Source organism: Pseudophryne corroboree, chromosome 7 (assembly GCF_028390025.1).
Source record: "Pseudophryne corroboree isolate aPseCor3 chromosome 7, aPseCor3.hap2, whole genome shotgun sequence".
NCBI classification, from domain to species: Eukaryota; Metazoa; Chordata; class Amphibia; order Anura; family Myobatrachidae; genus Pseudophryne; species Pseudophryne corroboree.
The window spans coordinates 503,557,215-503,572,413 of record NC_086450.1 but is presented as its reverse complement, the minus strand read 5'-3'; the positions used below and the strand labels follow the sequence as shown (position 1 = coordinate 503,572,413).

Genomic DNA, 15,199 nt, shown 5'->3' with positions numbered 1-15,199 from the left:
TGGGCAGACGTAATCCGCCCTTCAAACGCGGCTGCCATGGGCTCAAGCAACCATAGTCTCGCAAGAGTGTACTGACAGCACGGGTGAGACAACGGAGATAGGGCGCCAGGGGCTATTCCCTTTCCATTCCCCTTTCCCAGCATTCCGTCCTGGTGCTCTGGACTCGCTTCATAACATCTCCCTTGTTCTGAGCACCAGGAACCTAACACTGGCAGCCATCAGCATGGGTTTTGCCTGTTACATTGACCATAAATAATTGAAATTGGTCCTGGGCCACCAACCCAGTGCACCCCTGCAAGTGTAACGAGGCACCCCAGGGAGCCACGGCACACAGTTTGAGAACCACTGCCTTAGACTATGAATGTCAGTCCATCAACTACTTGGACACAGAGACTGGAGTTATTGATAATAAACAATCAAGAGAAACCAAAACAGAGAAGTGTTGGAAAGTAGACTCTTTTTTGGGAGCACCCTAATTCAGAGGGTAACATTGTAACATGTTGATACCGATAAAAACATTTTTAATAAGTAAATCATAAAATAGGATTTAAGGAGTATCTGCGTATGAATATAGAAGCTTCGCGAAAATATGAAAAAAGATTATAAATCATGCGTGATATCCATATCACAGTCTACCAGTTGCCGGAAATTAATATCTGTGGTACCAAAATTAATTAAACATTGCACATTGAAACTCATGTAATATGTGACCATCATTTATTCTGCAGATATCCATTATGGATTATTATAAATGCAGAGAATTAAATCATTGGTCATGTGGAAAGCGAGTGCCCAATAATATATGTATAAGTGACACTGTGTTGGGGAGTCAATTTGTTGCAGTACCAGGGTGTTCAGAGGTGGTCTCCCATCCTAGTACTAACCCAGCCTTTCACTGCTTAGCTTCCAAGGTCAGAAGAGATTGGGCATCTCCAGTGAGGTATGACCGCAAATATTGTACTCACCCTCTTGAGTCACCCAGGTATATATAGTAAGACTGCTATAAACATATATGGTACAATGGTCAACAGAACAATGAGATTATGTGCAGCCACCTGGTTTAGTCACCATGTGACACATCAGCCACAAGAGAAATACACACATGAGTGACGGCATGTTATGTGGGAAAAATTCTTTGACACCACACAACGTCCACAAATAGGACTTGCCTTTCACAGATGCAGAAAATTAAATCATTACTCATGTGAGAACCAAGTATCCAATAATATATGTATAAGTGACACTGTATTGGGGAATCAATTTATTGCAGTACCAGGGTGTTCAGAGGTGGTCTCCCATCCTAGTACTAACCCGGCCTTTCACTGCTTAGCTTCCAAGGTCAGAAGAGATTGGGCATCTCCAGTGAGGTATGACCACAAATATTGTACTCACCCTCTTGAGTCACCCAGGTTTATATAGTGTAACCGCTATATATTAAGGATTTGTAAACATATATGGTACAATGGTCAACAGAAAAATGAGATTATGTGCAGCCACCTGGTTTAGTCACCATGTGACACATCAGCCACAAGAAAGGTACACACATGAGTGAGGGCCTATTATGTGGGAAAAATTCCTTGACACCACACAACGTCCACAATTAGGACTGGCCTTTCACTCCTAGAAAGTCCTAGGGGCACCAGAACGGCCGTATCAGGTTATACCAATTTATAGGTCCAAAATATAATTATGCTGCACAGACTGCGAGAATAGCAGTAAATTTGCAAAATAATAAGATATAATTATTCACCCCTATGCACTAAACCAGACAAATGCTAAAATATTTTTTATGACTAGTGCCTGGAACCTGTAGCAAATCCCTGCGCTGTTATGGGAAAGCAGGCTTTAACTAAGTGCTTGCCAGCAGATTACTGCTGGTGTTGTAGAAAACTTGCACAGTTTTTGAATAATTGAACCTGATGAGCACTAAAGTTCAGAGCATTTGCTGGAATATGCAGTTATTGAATGAATGAGATCAATTTCAGGAAAGAGACTGAAAATAATCCCAGTGATGTTGATAATAACTTGCTATTGTTGTTTGTAGCAAGTATAAATTATCCCAGCATTGTATACCTTTATTGGTGGAGAAAGAGAGGCAATTAGGTCCTTATGGTATTGCTGGCTGGGACAGTTTATCCAGTAGTGCTCTTAACCATGATTAAAAAAGTGACAATGTAGCTATAATTAGAAATATAGTGTCTCAGTTGTTTCAGATGTTGGTATACATGGTTACTGACCATGCATACAGTGCTCTAATGGCTGCTGGTTGCTCAAAAATCTGTGCTGACAAACTGAGTTATTTAGGTGCAGTTCACAAAACGGGGTGCAAGGTATACGATACCAACTCCAGTAATGGTGCCGTCGCTAAGGGACCCGCTTGCCGCCGTGCCTGGGCTCCGGGGGCTAAAGCGGCGTATGGCCGGAGTCTCACCGTCCGAGGAACGGAGCTTCGCGGCCGTTGCCTGGTGACCGTTCTAGGGATTCCGGCTGGTGCGGTCACGTGTGCGCATCACGTGATCGCAATCCTTCCTTCCTGACGTACGTTTCGCATAGTGAGCTTGATCACAGGACGTGATGTGTTTGCTGAAAGTTGCAGTTTTTAAACAAGAGTGCTGGTAATTAATAGGACCTGCTGATTGTTAGACACTGGATCCACCCATATTTGGCCACTTGATTGCATGGCTGTGGCTCCTTAATATTCCCTGTTATTTGAAATAGAGGTGGGAATTATAAATAAGGAATAAATATTCTGAGGTGCAATGGGAGGAGGGTTTGAGGAGGTGGGTTAGTGAATGCTGATGCTATGACATGAGATTTTAATAAATAAGATTGATGTGATAATACTTTGATGCGCTAGCTTAATTATTTGAAACAGTTGTGTAGATAATAGAATAAAGTTCTTAATTAGATCATTGGTTGATGTCATTAATTTATAAACCTATGGTGCAGTAAGTGAGAAAATGGTTTTATAAATCATGAATATGTGGCTCAATAGAAGGCTTCTCTTAGAAGCATGTGTGTATATAATTAATTTTTTAGCATGATATTATAAAATATATACAAATTTGTAAAAATGAAAAAACACAAGAAGTGAATAGGAAAATAGAAAGAAGAAGAGAGTGGAGAAGGTAAATAAGAGAATAAAAGTGAAAATAGAAAGAAAGATAAATAGGATAGATTATGATAAATTATAATAAGAATTTACTTACCGATAATTCTATTTCTCGGAGTCCGTAGTGGATGCTGGGGTTCCTGAAAGGACCATGGGGAATAGCGGCTCCGCAGGAGACAGGGCACAAAAAAGTAAAGCTTTTACCAGATCAGGTGGTGTGCACTGGCTCCTCCCCCTATGACCCTCCTCCAGACTCCAGTTAGGTACTGTGCCCGGACGAGCGTACACAATAAGGGAGGCAATTTGAATCCCGGGTAAGACTCATACCAGCCACACCAATCACACCGTACAACTTGTGATCTAAACCCAGTTAACAGTATGATAACAGAAAGAGCCTCTTAAAGATGGCTCCTTAACAATATAACCCGAATTTGTTAACAATAACTATGTACAGTATTGCAGATAATCCGCACTTGGGATGGGCGCCCAGCATCCACTACGGACTCCGAGAAATAGAATTATCGGTAAGTAAATTCTTATTTTCTCTATCGTCCTAAGTGGATGCTGGGGTTCCTGAAAGGACCATGGGGATTATACCAAAGCTCCCAAACGGGCGGGAGAGTGCGGATGACTCTGCAGCACCGAATGAGAGAATTCCAAGTCCTCTTTTGCCAGGGTATCAAATTTGTAGAATTTTACAAACGTGTTTTCCCCCGACCACGTAGCTGCTCGGCAGAATTGTAATGCCGAGACCCCTCGGGCAGCCGCCCAAGATGAGCCCACCTTCCTTGTGGAATGGGCCTTAACAGATTTAGGCTGTGGCAGGCCTGCCACAGAATGAGCAAGTTGAATTGTGTTACAAATCCAACGAGCAATCGTCTGCTTAGAAGCAGGGGCACCCAACTTGTTGGGTGCATATAGTATCAACAGCGAGTCAGATTTTCTGACTTCAGCCGTCCTTGAAATGTATATTTTTAAGGCTCTGACAACGTCCAACAACTTGGAGTCCTCCAAGTCGCCAGTGGCCGCAGGCACCACAATAGGTTGGTTCAGGTGAAACGCTGATACCACCTTTGGGAGAAAATGCGGACGAGTCCTCAGTTCTGCCCTATCCGAATGGAAGATTAGATAAGGGCTTTTATAAGATAAAGCCGCCAATTCAGATACTCTCCTGGCGGAAGCCAGGGCCAGTAACATAGTCACTTTCCATGTGAGATATTTAAAATCCACCTTTTTCAATGGTTCAAACCAATGGGATTTGAGGAAATCTAAAACTACATTAAGATCCCACGGTGCCACCGGAGGCACCACAGGAGGCTGTATATGCAGTACTCCTTTAACAAAAGTCTGTACCTCAGGAACTGAGGCCAATTCTTTTTGGAAGAATATTGACAGGGCCGAAATTTGAACCTTAATAGATCTCAATTTGAGACCCATAGACAATCCTGATTGTAGGAAATGTAGGAAACGACCCAGTTGAAATTCCTCCGTCGGAACACTCCGATCCTCGCACCACGCGACATATTTTCGCCAAATGCGGTGATAATGTTTCGCGGTGACTTCCTTCCTTGCCTTAATCAAGGTAGGAATGACTTCTTCTGGAATGCCTTTCCCTTTTAGGATCTGGCGTTCAACCGCCATGCCGTCAAACGCAGCCGCGGTAAGTCTTGAAAGAGACAGGGACCCTGTTGTAGCAGGTCCCTTCTCAGAAGTAGAGGGCACGGGTCGTCCGTGACCAACTCTTGAAGTTCCGGGTACCAAGTCCTTCTTGGCCAATCCGGAGCCACTAGTATTGTTCTTACTCCTCCTCACCGTATAATCTTCAATACCTTTGGTATGAGAGGCAGAGGAGGAAAAACATATACTGATTTGTACACCCAAGGTGTTACCAGTGCGTCCACAGCTATTGCCTGTGGATCTCTTGACCTGGCGCAATACTTGTCCAGTTTCTTGTTGAGGCGAGACGCCATCATGTCTACCATTGGTCTTTCCCAACAGTTTATTAGCATGTGGAAGACTTCTGGATGAAGACCCCCCTCTCCCGGGTGAATATCGTGTCTGCTGAGGAAGTCTGCTTCCCAGTTGTCCACGCCCGGGAAGAACACTGCTGACAGTGCTATTACGTGATTCTCCGCCCAGCGAAGAATCTTGGCAGCTTCTGCCATTGCACTCCTGCTTCTTGTGCCGCCCTGTCTGTTTACATGGGCGACCGCCGTGATGTTGTCCGACTGAATCAACACCGGTTTTCCTTGCAGGAGTGGTTCCGCCTGGCTTAGAGCATTTTAGATTGCTCTTAGTACCAGAATGTTTATGTGAAGAGACTTTTCCAGGTTCGTCCATACCCCCTGGAAGTTTCTTCCTTGTGTGACTGCTCCCCAACCTCTCAGGCTGGCGTCCGTGGTCACCAGGATCAAATCCTGTATGCCGAATCTGCGGCCCTCCAATAGATGAGCCTTTTGCAACCACCACAGAAGATATACCCTTGTCCTTGGCGACAGGGTTATTCGCAGGTGCATCTGAGGATGCGACCCTGACCATTTGTCCAACAGATCCCTTTGGAAAATTCTTGCATGGAATCTGCCGAATGGAATTGCTTCGTAAAAAGCCACCATTTTTCCCAGGACTCTTGTGCATTGATGTACAGACACCTTTCCTGGTTTTAGGAGGTTCCTGACAGGTCGGATAACTCCTTGGCTTTTTCCTCGGGAAGAAAAACCTTTTTCTGAACCGTGTCCAGAATCATCCCTAGGAACAGCAGACGTATCGTCGGAAAACAGCTGCGATTCTTGGAATATTTAGAATCCAGTCGTGCCGTCGAAGAACTACTTTAGATAGTGCTCTTCCGACCTCCAACTGTTCTCTGGAACTTGCCCTTTTTAGGTCGTGCAAGTAAGGGATAATTTAGATGCCTTTTTTCTTTGAAGAAACATCTTTTCGGCCATTACCTTGGTAAAAAGGCCCGGGGTGCCGTGGATAATTCAAACGGCATCGTCTGAAACTGATATTGACAGTTCTGTACCACGAACCAGAGGTACCCTTGATGAGAAGGACAAAATTTGGACATGGAGGTAATCCTTGATGTCCAGGGACACCATATAGTCCCCTTTTTTCCGGTTCGCTATCACTGCTCTGAGTGACTTTATCTCGATTTGAACCTTTTATGTAAGTGTTCAAAACATTTTAGATTTAGACTATGTGTCACCAAGCCGTCTGGCTTCAGTACCACAATATAGTGTGGAAAAATAATACCCTTTTCCTTGTCGTAGGAGGGGTACTTTGATTATCACCTGCTGGATATACAGCTTGTGAATTGTTTCCAATGCTGCCTCCCTGTCGGAGGGAGTCGTTGGTAAAGCAGACTTCAGGAACCTGCGAGGAGAAGATGTCTCGACTCTCCAATCTTTACCCCTGGGATAATACTCGTACGATCTAGGGGTCAACTTGCGAGTGATCCCACTGCGCCCTGAGACTCTTGAGACTACCCCCCCACCTTGAGTCCGCTTGCACGGCCCCAGCGTCATGCTGAGGACTTGGCAGACGCGGTGGAGGGCTTCTTTTCCTGGGAAAGGGCTGCCTGCTGCAGTCTACTTCCCTTACCTCTATGTCTGGGCAGATATGACTGGCCTTTTGCCTGCATGCCCTCATGGGAAAGGAAAGATTGAGGCTGAAAAGACGGTGTCTTTTTTAGCTGAGATGTAACTTGGGGTAAAAAAGGTTGGATTTCCCAGCTGTTGCTGTGGTCCCCAGGTCCGATGGACCGACCCCCAAATAACTCCTTCCCTTTATACAGCAATACTTCCATCTGCCGTATGGGATCTGTATCACCTGACCACTGTCGTGTCCCTGACATCTTCTGGGAGATATGGACAACGCACTTATCTTGATGCCAGAGAGCAAATATCCCTCTGTGCATCTCACATACATATATATAGAATGCATCCTATTAAATGCTCTACATGAATAAAATATTTTCAGTCAGGGAATCCGACCAAGCCAACCCAGCACTGCATCTCCAGGCTGATGGCGATCGCTGGTCGCAGTATAACCACCGTATGTGTGTATATACTTTTTAGGATATTTTTCCAGCTTCCTATCAGCTGGCTCCTTGAGGGCGGCCGTATCTGGAGACGGTAACGCCACTTGATAAGCGTGTGAGCGCCTTATCACCCTAAGGGGTGTTTCCCAACGTACCCTAATTTCTGGCGGGAAAGGGTATAACGCCAATATTTGCTATCGGGGTAACCCTACGCATCATCACACACTTCATTTTATTTTATCTGATTCAGGAAAAACTACAGGTAGTTTTTTCACTCCCACATAATACCCTTTCTTGTGGTACTTGTAGTATCAGAAACACGTAACACCTCCTTCATTGCCCTTAACGTGTGGCCCTAATGAGAAATACGTTTGTTTATTCACCGTCGACACTGTATTCAGTGTCCGTGTCTGTGTCTGTGTCGACCGACTGAGGTAAATGGGCGTTTTTAAAACCCCTGACGGTGTTTCTGAGACGCCTGGACCGGTCCTAATAGATTGTCGGCCGTCTCATGTCGTCAACCGACCTTGCAGCGTGTTGACATTCTCACGTAATTCTCTAAATAAGCCATCCATTCCGGTGTCGACTCCCTAGAGAGTGACATCACCATTACAGGCAATTTCTCCGCCTCCTCACCAACATCGTCCTCATACATGTCGACACACACGTACCGACACACAGCACACACACCGGGAATGCTCTGACAGAGGACAGGACCCACTAGCCCTTTGGGGAGACAGAGGGAGAGTCTGCCAGCACACACCAAAAACGCTATAATTATATAGGGACAACCTTATATAAGTGTTTCTCCCTTATAGCATCTTTTATATATATACAATATCGCCAAAATCAGTGCCCCCCCTCTCTGTTTTAACCCTGTTTCTGTAGTGCAGTGCAGGGGAGAGCCTGGGAGCCTTCTCTCCAGCTTTTCTGTGAGAGAAAATGGCGCTGTGTGCTGAGGAGATAGGCCCCGCCCCTTTTTCGGCGGGCTCGTCTCCCGCTATTTTTGAAGTTAGGCAGGGGTTAAATATCTCCATATAGCCTCTGTGGGCTATATGTGAGGTATTTTTTGCCTCTAATAAGGTTTTTATTTGCCTCTCAGAGCGCCCCCCCCAGCGCTCTGCACCCTCAGTGACTGTTGTGTGAAGTGTGCTGAGAGGAAAATGGCGCACAGCTGCAGTGCTGTGCGCTACCTTATATGAAGACTCAGGAGTCTTCAGCCGCCGATTTTGGACCTCTTCTCTCTTCAGCGTCTGCAAGGGGGCCGGCGGCGCGGCTCCGGTGACCATCCAGGCTGTACCTGTGATCGTCCCTCTGGAGCTAGTGTCCAGTAGCCAAGCAGCAAATCCACTCTGCACGCAGGTGAGTTCACTACTTCTCCCCTAAGTCCCTCGTTGCAGTGATCCTGTTGCCAGCAGGACTCACTGTAAAGTAAAAAACCTAAGCTAAACTTTCTCTAAGCAGCTCTTTAGGAGAGCCACCTAGATTGCACCCTTCTCGTTCGGGCACAAAATCTAACTGGAGTCTGGAGGAGGGTCATAGGGGGAGGAGCCAGTGCACACCACCTGATCTGGTAAAAGCTTTACTTTTTTGTGCCCTGTCTCCTGCGGAGCCGCTATTCCCCATGGTCCTTTCAGGAACCCCAGCATCCACTTAGGACGATAGAGAAAATAAGATGATGAAAGTGAGAAGAAAGAGAGTGATCTTTATTATGTGAGTGCACATTGAACAGTGACATATTGTTCACTTTAGGATTGTGAACAATAATTAAGGTGAAATAAAGTGTATAAATATTGGAACACTATGAGGGCAAGGTGGAAGTTCCCGATAAATTACACGATGAGCCCATTGTGAAAATCATGTGATATAAGGTGAGAATTGTGCATGTTGCGTAAATGGTATTATGCATATATTTATGTGGGCTGGTGATGCAAGATAAGGTGTGCACTTATTATTTTTTCAGAGATAATAGGAAATAATAGGAATGCAGTGAACTTGTGTGTCAGAATTTATAATGTTAGTCCATGACAAATCTGGTGCTGGTTGCCGTGGGTAATAATAGGCATTAATTCAGAAATACTCCATAATTTATATTTTCATTCATCCCTGCTGGGTATATGGATCCGATCTTGAAGATCCACTCACTCTCTTTTCTTAACAGATTTTCAGTTAAGTTGCCCCCTCTAATCCCCAGTCAGATCCTCTCCAAGCCAAAGACTTTCAGTTCTTCCCACCTACTTTCATGATATGTATAAAAATGACGGGTGACAGATGTCAATTGTTTCATCTTGGCTTTATCTGAGGCGGCATTGCGGATGGTCCTATATGCTCTAAGATGCGCTGCTTGAAGGGACGAGTTGTCATGCCAATATACTTTTGATTGCAGCTGCATCTGAGGCAGTAGATGACCCCTTCAGTTAAACAATTCATGTAATCCACGATCTGTATTGTCTCCCCATACTTGTCCTCTAGTTCCTTTGTTGGATCGATATATTTGCAGGCTTTGCATCTACCGCAAGGATGTGTACCAGTGACTACAGGTTTTTTAATAGGAGATTTTTTAAAGTGACTCCGTACGAATCGATCCCTCAGATTTTTTGATCTGCGCCAGCTCATGGCGACCTTAGGGCCCAAGTTTTTGGATAGGGTCGGGTCTGCATGTAAAATATGCCAGTGTTTCTGTATTGCCTCCTGGACCTTTCTCTATTCTTGACAGAAATTCCCGACAAACCAAATGGTTTTATCGGTGCTCTTGTCTTTAGGATCTCTTTTAAAGATGATATCCTCTCTTTTTATAGACTTAACTGTTTTCATGGCTTTTTTGATTGAAGTTTTGCTATACCCTCTCTCACCCAATCTCTTAGTCAAATCCGCACCTTGCACTTTGAATTCTTTGTCATCTGAGCAGTTTCTGCGGAGACGGAAAAATTCACCTTTCGGTATATTCTCTATAGTCGGAGGGAAATGAGAACTAGTCTGGTGTAATAGTGTGTTGGTTGCTGTACTCTTTCGATATAAATTTGTTGCAATCATTCCTTCTGAGTTTTTATAGATCAACAGATCCAGAAAGGGTAATTCTGACTGACTTATACTGTGTGTGAGATGGATATTGAAATTATTTTTGTTGAGATGTTCAATGAATTGGTGCAGTAGCAGCAGGTCGCCTTCCCAGATCATAAGGATATCGTCTATATATCATAGTAACATAGTATCTGAGGTTGAAAAAAGACAATTGTCCATCGAGTTCAACCTATTTGTGGTCTCCTATGCATGATGATTTGACTAAAATTTCTGACTGATGCTGATGTCAGCCGTTACATTTTATCCCTATTTATAGTAACTATAATGCATGACTATGCACCATACCCCTGGATATCCTTATCCATTAGGAATTTATCTAACCCATTCTTAAAGGTGTTGACAGATTCCGCCATTACAACTCCCTCGGGCAGGGAATTCCAAACATGTATTGTCCTTACCGTGAAAAAGCCTTTATGCCGTATTGTGTGGAATCTCCTCTCCTCTAACCTGAGCGAGTGTCCACGAGTCCTCTGTGTTTATCTAACCAAAAACAGGTCCCGCGCAAGCTCTGTGTATTGTCCCCTTATATATATCGATTCCACATGATAACGTGGGTTGTAAAAATATCATTAGTATCCTTGAAGACAATTTCCTTCTCCCACCATCCGAGAAATATGTTGGCATATGTGGGTGCGCAAGCTGCCCCCATAGCTGTGCCTCTTGTTTGGAGGTAGAATTGATCGTTAAATGTGAAGAAGTTGTAATGTAACACAAAGTGAAGTAGCTTGATTAGAAAGAGATGAACATCTAGTGATACCAGATATTGGTTGTCCTCTAGTCTTAGATCATGTACTTTCCTTAATATATCAGTTGTGTCTTGGACGTATGAAGGAAGATCTAAGACAAATTGTCGGAGGTGCAAATCAAGAAAAATGCTTGCTCTTTTTCTTGATTTGCACCTCCGAGAATTTGTCTTAGATCTTCCTTCATACGTCCAGGACACAACTGATATATTAAGGAAAGTACATGATCTAAGACTAGAGGACAACCAATATCTGGTATCACTAGATGTTCATCTCTTTCTAATCAAGCTACTTCACTTTGTGTTACATTACAACTTCTTCACATTTAACGATCAATTCTACCTCCAAACAAGAGGCACGGCTATGGGGGCAGCTTGCGCACCCACATATGCCAACATATTTCTCGGATGGTGGGAGAAGGAAATTGTCTTCAAGGATACTAATGATATTTTTACAACCCACGTTATCATGTGGAATCGATATATAGACGATATCCTTATGATCTGGGAAGGCGACCTGCTGCTACTGCACCAATTCATTGAACATCTCAACAAAAATAATTTCAATATCCATCTCACACACAGTATAAGTCAGTCAGAATTACCCTTTCTGGATCTGTTGATCTCTAAAAACTCAGAAGGAATGATTGCAACAAATTTATATCGAAAGAGTACAGCAACCAACACACTATTACACCAGACTAGTTCTCATTTCCCTCCGACTATAGAGAATATACCGAAAGGTGAATTTCTCCGTCTCCGCAGAAACTGCTCAGATGACAAAGAATTCAAAGTGCAAGGTGCGGATTTGACTAAGAGATTGGGTGAGAGAGGGTATAGCAAAACTTCAATCAAAAAAGCCATGAAAACAGTTAAGTCTATAAAAAGAGAGGATATCATCTTTAAAAGAGATCCTAAAGACAAGAGCACCGATAAAACCATTTGGTTTGTCGGGAATTTCTGTCAAGAATGGAGAAAGGTCCAGGAGGCAATACAGAAACACTGGCATATTTTACATGCAGACCCGACCCTATCCAAAAACTTGGGCCCTAAGGTCGCCATGAGCTGGCGCAGATCAAAAAATCTGAGGGATCGATTCGTACGGAGTCACTTTCAAAAATGTCCTATTAAAAAACCTGTAGTCACTGGTACACATCCTTGCGGTAGATGCAAAGCCTGCAAATATATCGATCCAACAAAGGAAATAGAGGACAAGTATGGGGAGACAATACAGATCGTGGATTACATGAATTGTTTAACTGAAGGAGTCATCTACTGCCTCAGATGCAGCTGCAATCAAAAGTATATTGGCATGACAACTCGTCCCTTCAAGCAGCGCATCTTAGAGCATATAGGACCATCCGCAATGCCGCCTCAGATAAAGCCAAGATGAAACAATTGACATCTGTCACCCGTCATTTTTATACATATCATGAAAGTAGGTGGGAAGAACTGAAAGTCTTTGGCTTGGAGAGGATCTGACTGGGGATTAGAGGGGGCAACTTAACTGAAAATCTGTTAAGAAAAGAGAGTGAGTGGATCTTCAAGATCGGATCCATATACCCAGCAGGGATGAATGAAAATATAAATTATGGAGTATTTCTGAATTAATGCCTATTATTACCCACGGCAACCAGCACCAGATTTGTCATGGACTAACATTATAAATTCTGACACACAAGTTCACTGCATTCCTATTATTTCCTATTATCTCTGAAAAAATAATAAGTGCACACCTTATCTTGCATCACCAGCCCACATAAATATATGCATAATACCATTTACGCAACATGCACAATTCTCACCTTATATCACATGATTTTCACAATGGGCTCATCGTGTAATTTATCGGGAACTTCCACCTTGCCCTCATAGTGTTCCAATATTTATACACTTTATTTCACCTTAATTATTGTTCACAATCCTAAAGTGAACAATATGTCACTGTTCAATGTGCACTCACATAATAAAGATCACTCTCTTTCTTCTCACTTTCATCATCTTATTATAATTTATCATAATCTATCCTATTTATCTTTCTTTCTATTTTCACTTTTATTCTCTTATTTACCTTCTCCACTCTCTTCTTCTTTCTATTTTCCTATTCACTTCTTGTGTTTTTTCATTTTTACAAATTTGTATATATTTTATAATATCATGCTAAAAAATTAATTATATACACACATGCTACTAAGAGAAGCCTTCTATTGAGCCACATATTCATGATTTATAAAACCATTTTCTCACTTACTGCACCATAGGTTTATAAATTAATGACATCAACCAATGATCTAATTAAGAACTTTATTCTATTATCTACACAACTGTTTCAAATAATTAAGCTAGCGCATCAAAGTATTACCACGCGCGAAAAATTTAGAGGGGCGTGGCTTCATGGGGAAGGGGCGTGGCCACAAAATAATAGCAATTCATACTACGGTGCACAGTAGTCTACATTATTCAAATTACGCTGCACAGTAGCGCCACTACACCAGGTAGAGCCCCTTTTATACATTACAGCAGACAGCGTCCCCCTTTTGACACATTACAGCAGACAGTCCCCCTTTTTACACATTACAGCAGACAGCGTCCCTGTTTATACACATTACGGCAGACGGTGTCCCCCTTTATACACATTGCGGCAGCCAGGCCCCCTTTTTACACATTACGGGAGCCAGTCCCCCTTTTTACACATTGCGGCAGCCAGGCCCCCTTTTTACACATTACGGCAGACAGTCCCCCTTTTTACACATTACGGCAGCCAGTCCCCCTTTTTACACATTGCGGCAGCCAGTCCACCTTTTTACACATTGCAGCAGCCAGTCCCCCTTTTTACACATTGCGGCAGACAGTCCCCCTTTTTACACAATGCGGCAGCCAGTCCCCCCTTTTTACACATTGCGGCAGCCAGTCCCCCTTTTTACACAATGCGGCAGCCAGGACCCCTTTTTACACAATGCGGCAGCCAGGACCCCTTTTTACACATTGCGGCAGCCAGTCCCCCTTTTTACACAATGCGGCAGCCAGGACCCCTTTTTACACAATGCGGCAGCCAGGACCCCTTTTTACACATTACAGCAGCCAGTCCCCCTTTTTACACATTACAGCAGCCAGTCCCCCTTTTTACACATTACAGCAGCCAGTCCCCCTTTTTACACATTGCGGCAGCCAGTCCCCCTTTTTACACATTGCGGCAGCCAGGACCCCTTTTTACACAATGCGGCGGCCAGGACCCCTTTTTACACATTGCGGCAGCCAGTCCCCCTTTTTACACATTACAGCAGCCAGTCCCCCTTTTTACACATTACAGCAGCCAGTCCCCCTTTTTACACATTGCGGCAGCCAGTCCCCCTTTTTACACATTGCGGCAGCCAGGACCCCTTTTTACACAATGCGGCGGCCAGGACCCCTTTTTACACATTATGGCAGACGGTGTCCCCCTAAAAGAGAGAGAGAGAGAGAGAGAGAGAGAGAGAGATACTTACCTGACAGGCTCCTCGTGCTGGCAGCACCCTCGGTGCAGGCAGTGAGATGAGAAGGAGGAGGAGGGAGGGGGAGCAGGGAGCCGCAGCAGCGCTATTTGATCGGTAGTAAGCGCCGCTGCAGCATCCCCCTCTTCTTCTGTATTGGCTGCCTGGCGCTGCTGTGGATGCTGGGATGAAGGAACCGCATCCCAGCATCCATAGCAGCGCCGGGTAGCCAATCCAGAAGGAGAGGGGGATGCTGCAGCGGCGCTTACTACCAATCAAATAGCGCTGCTGCGGCTCCAGTCCCCCTCCCTCCTCCTCCTTCTCACCGCTGCTCGGCGCGGCGGCGGCGCACACAGCAGAGGCGGCACGTAATGAGTCAATTTGACTCATTACATGCCGCTGGCCGTTGCGCCCTCAGGGCAACTGCGCTGTGAGCCAAGCCCCCTTGGCACACACGTAGTTACGGCCCTGATCACGCATGATTTATAATCTTTTTTTATATTTTGGCGAAGCTTCTATATTCATACGCAGATACTCCTTAAATCCTATTTTATGATTTACTTATTAAAAATGTTTTTTATCAGTATCAACATGTTACAATGTTACCCTCTGAATTAGAGTGCTCCCAAAAAAGAGTCTACTTTCCAACACTTCTCTGTTTAGGTTTCTCTTGACTGTTAAATCTGACTCTTGGGAGCACCACTGAAAGCAACAAGCATTGGTATTAGGATTGATTATCCACACACATTTGGTTGCTA

At 44.1% G+C, this 15,199-nt stretch overlaps 2 pseudogenes; both read right to left on the bottom strand.

Annotated features, from left to right (window-relative positions):
* Positions 1-834: 834 nt before the first annotated feature.
* Positions 835-954, bottom strand: LOC134947250 (5S ribosomal RNA; annotated as a pseudogene).
* A 307-nt stretch (positions 955-1,261) lies between these two features.
* Positions 1,262-1,381, bottom strand: LOC134947188 (5S ribosomal RNA; annotated as a pseudogene).
* Positions 1,382-15,199: the final 13,818 nt, after the last annotated feature.